This window comes from Galeopterus variegatus, unplaced genomic scaffold (assembly GCF_000696425.1).
Source record: "Galeopterus variegatus unplaced genomic scaffold, G_variegatus-3.0.2 Scaffold6290, whole genome shotgun sequence".
Classification (NCBI taxonomy): Eukaryota; Metazoa; Chordata; class Mammalia; order Dermoptera; family Cynocephalidae; genus Galeopterus; species Galeopterus variegatus.
In genome coordinates, this window is record NW_007732401.1 from 16,047 (window position 1) to 27,517 (window position 11,471).

Sequence of the window (11,471 nt, forward strand, 5' to 3'; positions counted from 1 at the left end):
CTTGATTTTTTACTTAATCTGTGCCTGATCAAATAATAGTTTTCTTAAAGACTCAAGCATTTGACAGCCATTTCTTAACCTAACACTGATTCTAAGCACCCCTTTCCAGTGGTAAGGTCCTGTAACTTTAAAGCCAAGGAAAACTGAAACTTTGATGATACTTAACAGGCCATCCTTTCTCCAGCATTTTCAGATAGGAAAAGCTTTCTATCTCTCTCTTCATTTTTTTCATCAATTTAAGTCTAATTCCCCAATGGGGAAACCAAGGCATAGAAAGTTAATCGCTTTGTAACCTTGAGTGAGTTCATTTATCTCACCAACCTTCTCTTTTTTCCTATAAAAGCGTGATTTTGCAATGCTACCTTATGAAGAGTTGTGATGTGGTGCTAGGGGTTAAATGAGATGCTGATCACGAAGCTCTTCAGATCATGCCTGGCACATATAAATTGTCAATAAATGTGATGATTAGTAGTAGAGCAGAGAGGTTAAGAGTACAGACTCAGACCCAGACTTCCTGGGTTCAAGTCCAGTATCTCCTATTTACCAGCCAAGTGTTCACCACGAGTTAAAAAGCTTGGGTAATAATAATATTTATAATGCCTGTCTTGGAGGGCTACTGCGAAGACTGAATGAGAGCATTCTTTTTAGGGCTTGGAATAACACGTGCCATATAGAAAGCACTCGCTGTGTTTTAGGAGTTATTGTTGTTGTTGCTGTTATCATGCTATGGGCAGCAGGTGTACTGAGGAGCTGCACAAGGCTGGGGTGAGGGGCTAAATCATGACCACCCCGTTCAGATGTTGAAGCCCTAACCCCCAGTACCTAAAGATGCTACTGTATTGGGAGACAGGGCCTTCAAAGAGATGATTAAATTAAAATGAGAGCATTAGGGTGGGTCCTAATCCAATCTGACCAGTGTCCTTATATGAAGAGTTAGGATCCAGACAACATATAGACCAAGGTGTGACCATGAGAGGACACAGAGGTGGCTGTCTGCAAGCCATGTACAAAAGCCTCAGAAGAAACCAAACTTGCAGACAGTTAATCTTGGATTTCCAGCCTCCAGAGCTGTGAGAAATAAATGCCTATTACTTAAGCCACCCAGCCCATGGTGCTTAGCTATGCAGCCAGGGCCGACTAACACGGGTAGACGATGCTGTCTCTTTCAGCACCTGCCCAGCCAGTATGCCATGGACATGGAAAGCTGGAAGTCCCAAGTGTCACTTGTGGAGGGTCACAGCTGGCAGAAGCCCTGAGGCCTATGTTCAGAGTCCAGAGGGATAGGAAGTGCCCTGGGAGTGCTCATCGAGAGGGAAGGAGGTGGCGAGTGTGGCTGGCAGGATGGCATTCGGGCACCTTCTTCAGCCACATTGGACAGTGCTAGGGGCTGAAGGTGGAAAGCCGTGTGGGGAGAAGATGTACATCCAGGCACAGGTGACAGGTGTCTAAATGGAAAATCTCGTAGAAGGGGCAGAAGGAGGAGGCAGGTCGGATCCGGGAGCACACAAAATTCTGAAATCTTCAGTAAGAAATATCCAGATGTGCCTGCTCTCAGCTGTCACAACTATCCCTCAAACAGCCTATAAGTCCTGAGCTCTCCTCTGCTCAGCCAAGATGGACCACGCCTTTCCCCTTCCTCCATCAGGACAAAGCAGGCAGGACACCTGAGTTAACCACATCGTGGCCAAAACGTGGCGTTCAGATCTGAACGCAGGAACTCTCGGGGCTCTTGGACACACTGATTCTTCATCAGCATGTGCTCCTCACCACTGCCTGCTCGTGGGACATCCAGGCAGTTGAGATCTCTAGAGAGCATTTAAATGCCTCTGCAATTATGGAAGTAAAATGCATTTATAGCCACAATCCTTATTAGTGAGGCAGTCATCATAACAAAGTTAGGAGGCAAAGGAAAATCCTCATGTGTATTCATAAGGAGAAGAAAATAGCTAACCCCAAATAATCACAATGCTAAAGACGCATCTCTCCAGGCGAAGGTGGAGATTTCTTAATGAACATTTGTAGGTTAGTCAGCAGTTGCTTTGTTTAAATTTCAAGTAGAGTGTGGGAAGCCTGAACCAAGCAGGATACAGGCGACAGTTCTGAGAAAGGCAGAGTCTAAATCTTGACCCATGTCACCTCCTTGTCATCTTCCTTGAGCCCTTAGGGAAGCCAACTGGAACTGCATATGCAGTAGCTTACTATAAATGAGCCCTAATTAAGCCCCTGTTCCGGAAGGCCTGTCTGGAGGGTTACCAGATCATTAGTCTTTGTTTAGAAAAAAGAGTCTGTGTGGCAAAAAGGTCAAAGGACCTAGAAGATCCTTCAGTGCTGGTCCATGCCTTCTCTTTCCTCCAGACAGGGCTGCATGCTGGCTGCCATGCAAGGGAAAGGCCATCACGGGCAGGATTCTAAGTCTTCCTCAGAAGCCCTGTCCTCTCCTCCACTGGGGAGCCCATGGTGCTGTCACCATAGAGGAGAATATTAAGCAGAGGGATTTGGTCAGCTGGTGCAGGAGGCACAGAGTCAGCCATGGCACTGCAGACCTGTGCAGCAGACACAGGGGAGCGAGGCTGCTGCCAGGCATGTGCATGGGTATTTCGGGGCAAATACTGGGTTTCTTGGAGTAAAGCAGCAGTTAACAAGTGGTGGAGTCCTCTCCAAGCTTCGAGCGCATCTGACAGTCCACAGGGGTCCATGTGGTCTTCTCCAGAGTCCACAGGGCAGAAGCTCCATGAGCTCAGAGTGGAGAGAGACTGAAGGCTGAGAGGACCACATGGAGAGAAAGGCCAAGGCCAGAGAGAAGGCGAGATGCTCTAGAGTGGGTTTAGAGTGGAGCAGAGAAAGCATTAAATGGCTGAGGAAAACAGACCAGGCATTTGCCAACAAATACCTACTAGTACTAAAAATCTTCAGTACTCACCATCGTTACCTATATTTACCAAAATTGACTTTTATAAAATAGAAAAAGAAATAAAATAAATACATTCCTTCTTTGCTTTTCTGGTTTATATCTCCTAAGCCTGTCTAATTCCACAAGCCCAAGGCTTGAATTTCCTCAGCTAGCTGCTCTGCCAAGGGAAGAAACGTTAGATGCACTGAGACAGGAGGCCAATCTCAGCCCAGCGGGTATAAGACATGGAACTGGAGAAAGGTTCCTGAGAGAACCTGAGAGAAAGATCCTGGCACATTAAGTGGGCCTTGAGCCTCCACAAATTCATTATTGTTTCCATCTGTATTAGTTTCCTATTTCTGCTGTAACAAATTACCACAACCTTAGAGGCTTAAAAGAACATAAATGTATTATCTTACATTTCTGGAAGTTAGAAGTCGAAAGCAGTCTCACTGGGCTAAAATCAAGATATTGGCAAGACTGGCTCTTTCTGGAGGCTCTAGGGGGGAATCTGTTTCCTTGCGTTTTTTTGGATGCTGGAGGCTGTCTGCGTGTTCGGCTCGTGGGCCCTCACTGTGTTTCTCCAACCTCATGCTTCCGTCCTCATATTTCCTGCTCTTGCCTTTCACCCTCTTTCCTCTCTTATAAGGACATTTGTCATTACCCTGGGCCCACATGGATAATCCAGAATAATCTCCCCATCTCAGGAGCCTTGACTTAATCACATCTGCTAAGCCCCCTTTGCCATGTAAGGCAACATATCCACAGGTGCCAGGGACTAGGGCAAGGACATCTTGGGGCCATTATTCAGCCTACCGCAGTGTCATTTATAAAATTCCATTTCTCATCTAGGTGAGAGTAGGACACTCTGCCTGGTGCTGAACATCTGTCACAATAACCAAAGGAAGCGGGAGGTTGATGAGAGCTTCCTAACAGAATCCTCAAAGGCATTCCTGGGCACACATGGCTCAGGCTTGCTCTCCAGGAAAGATGCAACCCACATTCACTCCTGTTCAAACCACCAGCATCCCCGGCCGTAGCAGACTGTAACAGTCCTCCCACATCTGCTCTTGCCTCCTCCACCTTCATCTGCACACCAGAGCCAAAAGAGTCCTCTTTATACCTCTATCCTTCCCTCCAAGGTCTTCCCATTGTACTTAAAATCCAACTTCTTATTACAGCCTCCAAACCCCTGCACGGTCTGGCTGCCGTCCCTTCCCTTTCATTCTGCTCCACTCTCCCACGCCTGCCCTGCCAGTCACAATGGCCTCTTTCAGCTCCTTGAAACGTGCTGAGCTATTTCCCACTTCGCCGCCTTCTTGCATTCTGCTCCCTCTGCCTGGAATGTTCTTCTGCCTGCTCTTTTCACCCCTGCTCTCTTCTCATCCTTTAGGTCTTAGCTTAGATGACCCTTCCAGGAGCCTGTCTCTGGATTATTCTACTTGACGGAAATCTCCCTACACCCCTGCCTCATTCTCCCTCATTTCACCCTGTGCACTGTCACAATACTTATCACAAATTGAATTGTATATTTCTTTACTTGCATTTAATAACAGATTTTCACACATGTATATAGTAAGAAAATATGACAAGTAATTCACCAGCAATTTAGCCGTTCTCTCTAGGACTGATGATGCCCCCACGAGACTATAAGCTAATGGCAAGGACCAAGCCCAGGTTTGTTTTGTTTTGACCAATGTATACTTAGCCTTTAGCTCAGTACCCACTATGTGGTAGGCTGAGCCATATGCTTAGATGGACAGATAGATGAATAGATATGTGGGTGGGTGGTGTTTGAATGGAAAGATGGGTGGATCTATGAAAGATAACCCAAGGGAGATGTTCGACCCACCCTGACTGCTGGGGTCTCTGTGAACTGGTCTAACAAGGGCATGCCTTGGTGATTGACTCTGCCCATCTGGCAATGAAAGTACAAAACTCAAGTGTTTCCAAAGTACAGCCTGTTTTAATGCATAGGAGATTCAGTGTGGGGCAGAGACCTTCCTTGCTCTAAGGCTGTTTGTATCTCTATACACAAGTGATACACAAACATCAGCAGACAGTCAGACAAAACCTTGATGATCTGTTTTGCTTTCTTGCAATTAATAGGAAGTAGATAGACTAACCAGGAACATCTCTTGGTTTCATCGTTCTTAACCTCCACAGTGACTCCTGCCAGGGCACAAACAGTTGGCTTTGCACAGAAATAAACAGGGGCATCATCACGTCTGGTCTGTGAGTGGAGGGCAGGCTTTGGAGGCCAGTTTAATCATTGTGCATCTAATTCCTATGCCAGCCGCCATCCCTCACTCTGCATTAGCATGCTGTGTGTGAGCTCTGATGGAGGTGTTGGCTGCTCCTCTACCTGCTCTCGCTTGCTCAGAGCTAGTCTTTGAAAGACTGTTACCAATTCCCTGGTGAGTGAGAGAGGGGAACAAAGGAAATTTGGATATCTTTAGGTGGTGTCTGAACTTCTGAGCTACTGTGCTAGAGATCTGCGCCGCAGCGCCTCACCTGCATTCCCTCAAAGGCAGATGTGCTGACAAAGCTGTCACGGGCTGCAGCCCATGCAAAATGCTCCCACTGGGATGCAGTAAGGTACTCAGTCCCTATGATTCCTCTGACTTCCCAGCTCTGACACTGGTTTCCTAGTGAGCTCTGAATTCCATTCCAAATTGTTTTGTTGACATTTAAAGGTCTCTATCAGTCTGGTCCTATGGCAAAAAGGATTGGATAAGATCCCCCCTGCCTCGCTACCTCCTGGCTGAACCTAAGACAGAATGACTGCTGTCTGGATGGCAAGCCCAAGAACTCCTTCCAGCTCTGAAATTCTATGGTCCTGTGATGCCTCCTGTTCAGCCAGTTGTCTGAACCCCTCTGACTGCCAATAACTCACAGAAAATCCCATTAAAAGAGCAAATGAAACCGGTAACCAAACCTGTTGGGAGACTGCCAAAAGCCTGGGACATTTTCCACCATGGACTGTTTGTTTTCCAAAAGACTTACATTGCCAAGGAGGAGTTTTAGATGAGACATAAAATACAACTTTATAACTGTGTATGTTATGGATCAAGGGAAGGAAGCCATCGACTGACCTCCTTTTTTGGGAAGAGAAATAGTCCAGATGGATTTCAAAGAGTTACTATTGCTTCAGGTTCTTTGATTCTCCCCTTTTCTTGATCACTTTCACAACCCCAATTTCAATTGCCAAACTGCACACCTTAAATAAGGCAACAAACATGACATTTTCTGTCTAAATCAAATATTTCAGTTCTGGAACAGTAACCCTAATATTTTTTAATACAAATTTCCTGGAGAGTTATATAGTATACAGAATAACACAACCTTTGGGTCAGAACTAACTGCTGGACCCTTCCCTTAAAGAGAGAGAGCCCCAGTATGAATAGAGAAATAAAATGTCAACCTGATCCTGCATGAACTGGAACTTTGGGGCCTTTGCATTACTGTGGTTTCAAAATGTCTCTCCCACCCATTGCCTTCTGCAAGCACATAGCTCACCAATTGCACAGCCAGGTGCAGTGCTTGCATCCACTTTGCAGATCTGTTGCAGAGGAGGTGTGCACAGGACAGTGGGCACAGCCCATGGCAGCTGGCAAAGACTCCACACACCAGCTTTATGCCCATCCGGCCACACCAGCAAACATAAATATACCTGTTTCAGCCCCTGCAGAGCCCACTGCATCAGAATCTGGTGCTCGAGGAAACAGAGTAACCTTTGTTTTGTTTGTTCTGTTTCCCCTCAATGATTAAATTCTTCACCCACCCACAGAGGGTTGCACACTGCCTTCAAATTTCCCCCAGACCAATGAACTGCTCTCTCCAGTTCCCACTAATACCAAATAACAAGTTCCTTAATATGTAACAAAATGCAGCTCTCCTGGAGCCACGAAAGCCTTCCCTATCAAAGATGGGTTATACTGATGAGATCGCAGGGGTCGGCNCAGCCCATGCAAAATGCTCCCACTGGGATGCAGTAAGGTACTCAGTCCCTATGATTCCTCTGACTTCCCAGCTCTGACACTGGTTTCCTAGTGAGCTCTGAATTCCATTCCAAATTGTTTTGTTGACATTTAAAGGTCTCTATCAGTCTGGTCCTATGGCAAAAAGGATTGGATAAGATCCCCCCTGCCTCGCTACCTCCTGGCTGAACCTAAGACAGAATGACTGCTGTCTGGATGGCAAGCCACCAGATACAAGGAATAGGGGTTTGTGATTCTAGAGCCTGAACACATGCTGCTCTTTCTTCAACATACTTATCTCTCTCTTACATTTGACAAGTTGAGAAACATTTAATAGCCACTAGGTTCTTGAGTAAAACAAAATAGTTGCAAAGCTCTTTCATGATTGCACCTATGCACTGAACAGGCAGCAAGTTTTAAGGGGCCAACAAGAAGGAACACTGTTTTTATTTCTTTTGCAGTCTGTGGTAATAGCTCGTTTCAGGTAAACACTCACTGAGCGCCTTCCCTATGTGAAGCACTGTGTTGGGTGCTGGGGATAGGAAGATGAACAGGGCACATCCCTGCCCTTTAGGAGTTCCAGAAAAGTAGGGGAGAGAGACACAAAATCATTTAATTTCTGTACAAAGTGCTAAGTTCAGGGATAGAGGTGTAAGAGGGATGTTTTGGGAGACTGTATTGGAACGATGATGGAGATTTCTCCTTCTCAGATGCTAAGGTTTGAATGTTTGTCCCCTCCAAATCATGTTGAAACCATCCCCAGTGTGGCAGTATTGAGAGATACAGCATTTAAGAAGTGGTTGGGTCACGAGGGCTCTGCCCTCATGAATGGATTAATCCATTCATGGATTAATGAGTTAGTGAGTTAATGGCTTATCATGGGAATGAACTGGTGGCTTTATAAGAAGAGGAAGAGAGACCTGGGCTAGCAAGCTTAGCCCTCCTGCCCTGTGATATCCTGCACCATCTTGGGACTCTGTAGAGGCCCCCCCAGCAAGAAGATCCTCACAAGATGTGACCCCTCAACCCTGGACTCCCTAGCCTCCAGAACTATAAGAAATAAATTTTGGTTCTTTATAAATTACCCAGTTTCAGGTATTGTGTTATAAGCAACAGAAAACAAACTAAGGCATGATCCAAAACTTAAAAGCTCCACAGAAATTATCGAAGTCAAGAGAGTTTCCAAGCCAGGGTTAGAACAAGAAGAAAGGCACCCAGTGGTATGTGTAATGAGCACAGACTGAGAGCTACCTCAGAAGACGGCACAGTGGTAAAATAAAAAGACTGATCATAATAAACAAAGCTATTATGAACTTTCAACCCCCTGTAATGATTTTCAATGGATGTTAGAGCTGTGCTTCCCAAACTGCATTTACATTCCGTCTTCACAATTCTTGCTGTAACGGCATACTACATTTCTTCTATTTATTCACGTAATATTTTCCTTAAAATGGATCTATGTTAGCCTTACCCCAAGCAAGATTATCTATTAAATCAGTGGTTTTATCAGTTAGTTATATTTTTCTAATACTTATTAAATTAAATACACAACTATTAAAATTTAAAAAACATGTGCCATCTGGAATCATCTTAAATATAGCCAGGAGCATATAAACCTCACTTTGGTTAAAAGATTGGAGCTAGAGTAAAGAAGAGGCTGACTAGTTGCTAACATGTTGTGCCAGCTCATTGGATTGATATGATTAGGAGGATGATATAGAATCCAGCACAGAGCTGAGTTGAGGGCATGATCTCCACCATCGAGGTGCTCAGTGATGGCTTGGGTTAGTTTTTTTTTTTTTTGTTTTTTTCCCTTTTTGTCTTTTTTCATGACTGGTAACGGGATCGCAACCCTCAGTTTCCGGTCTCTATATGGGATCCGAACCCTCGTGGGAGGGCCACCGCACTCCCAAGCGCCCCACTCTACTGAGTGCGCCACCGGGCCGGCCGGAACTAGAGGCTTTCTACGTTCACAAATACCTCACTTTACAAATGAGAAGATTGAGAATAAGAAAGGTTTTGTGAATTCCGAACCCTCGTGGGAGGGCCACCGCACTCCCAAGCGCCCCACTCTACTGAGTGCGCCACCTGGCCGGCCGGAACTAGAGGTTTTCTACGTTCACAAATACCTCACTTTACAAATGAGAAGATTGAGAATAAGAAAGGTTTTGTGAACAACCCAAGGTCACATGGTAATGTTGAGATGGAATTGAGACTAGACAGCAGGTGTTCTGACTCCAGTCCTAGCTCTTCACCACCACAGGAAATCAGACAAGGGATATGCGACAACGCCTTTTTGGGGTCTTACATTCTATTTACTCTTCTCCGCCAACATTCTTCCTAATCTCCCAACCTACTCACTAATTCAAATTCTGTTTAAAAGAACAGTACATCAAAAACAAGACTGCAGATCTGTTTCTTTTGATTTTCAAATCAAGTCTTACCAGAAGTTCATTTGGAAGATCTAAATAAGGGAGAATAGTCGTCCTTTTCCTGCCTTCCACAAGATGCTCCCCATTCCTGCTGCCCTGTGGGGTGGAAGCTAAGCCTGAGTCTCTTTGGAGTCTAACCGTGTCTTACAAATACGGACTTGGTTTTGCTGGTGAGGTGTAGTTGGGCCACCAGCAGTTCATCCCCCGGCCTGGTGAGGAGGAAATCAGAGGTCATCAACCAACGTTAGAGGTGGCAGGCAGGTTACAGTGTTTGCTGGGGTGGAAGGGAGGGCAGCGAGAGACAGCCTGTGCTTTTGCAGGTTTGTTGGCGCTACGTGTCAGGAGCAGGTTGGGGCACTGGAATATGGTGAGTTTAGGGCGTAGGAACGCACAACTTGTTTTCCAAAGTCCTGGGAGGTGGGCCCCACCTCCATAGTTTCAGATTCATAGGTTTGGGGTTGGACCTGGGAATTGTCCTTTCTTACAGGTTCCTGGTGACAGTGATGCTGCTGGTGTGAACTATGGTGTAGAGGAGGGAGCACTGGACTGAAAGTCTGGTTTCTGTTCTACTACTTCCCAGATGCACAACTTTGAGTAAACTATTTAGTTATTTTGTTTATGCTCAATAATGCAGTACATAATTATATTTTCCAGCAGTATGGAATTAAGTAAGTTACTGAAGCCCTATCATCTGTAAAAGAGCTTATCAGCGTAGGTGGATAGTGTTTAGAAGCTGCTCACTGAAGCCAGGGCTCAGAGGGGTTGAAAAGCATGCCAAGCTCTGGGCCAACTCTGTTTCCACCAAAACAGACTCACTTAATCTGCTTTTTATGCTCGAGGCTGCTAGAAGATTCTCTTTCTAGGAAGGTGCTACTAGTTTTAAAAAATGCTTGAAACCCATTGACTTAATAAATCAACTAAGATCCTTCCTAAGAGTCTACAATTACAGCTCAACCCCATTCCAGTCCCATCTCCTATGATGTCCCCAGATGGCCTGTCCTGGACTTGCTATCAACAATGATCCCATCAGTCTCAAAGGAAAAATCTGTTCCTGGCTTTTGCCTAATGGACCAAAGTCATCAGGATTGTTCACACTGGGTGTCAGGAGCAGGTTGGGGGACTAGAGTCTGGTGGGTTTAGGGTTTAGGAATGCAAAACTTGCTTTCCAAAGGCCTGGGCAACTGTGTTGTACAGACGACGCTGTTCAGCAGGGGAGGGAGTAACAGGCAAGCCTGTGAGGGGTTAGAAAGAGCCTGAAAGCAATTATGGAAATTCAGGGACACTGATGGAAAGGTGGGGCATTCTAATTGGAGAAATAGGCATGCAGATTTGGACAAAGTTAAGAAGAAATGGGGAGTGAATTATGTACCTCCATTCATTGCTGGCAGCAGGCAAATGTGGAATTCTGCAAAAACCACCACTTCTGGGCAAAGGGCAAATGGGGTGTATGGGAGACCATGATGCGTGTGTCCAGATAAAATGACAGAGGGCTGGGCTCGTCCTTTCCTCCCCCAGAGCCTCCATTCACTTCTGAATCCTCCTGATCTTCAGGAAGAACATGTTTGAGAGAAGTACCAGTCTCAGGCCACTGCCCTGATCTGCACACAGCATCTTTCATCACGGGACAGGCTCAGGTCTGGCCTTCAGCACTGGCCTCCTCACAGGGCTCAATGACTGGGCCCTCAGCAGAGGGCAGACCAGAGGCAGGGGCAGCAGGAGGACTGTCCACTCAGTCGTGAATGGGGAAGAGGACAGTTCGGCACTCTAGCCCCTAGTCAAAGGGCCGCTGCCGCCAGGGCACATCCATTTGCCGCATGTCCCAGGATCTGGTGAGGGAGCTACACTGCACCAATGGTCTCCAGAGTTATCCGTGTCCTGTTACCCCACCCATCCCTTTCTCTGCATGTGGATCCTTTCTCTAGAATTCAAGAATGGCACAGTAGATGGAAACCTGAAAGATCTATTGGTTGGCACTTATGGCAGATGAAATAGAGACTGTCAGAGTCTGGAGCCTGCCCAAAGTCACATAGCTAGTTAGAGTCAAGCTGGGCTAGGAACCAGGTCCCTGCCACCCCACCAGGGCTTGTCCCATGTTTCTCTCCACCCCTTCTGCAGGACGCCTCCTCCCATTGCACCACCGCCCCTACCCCTCTACCCCCCACCCTGCCC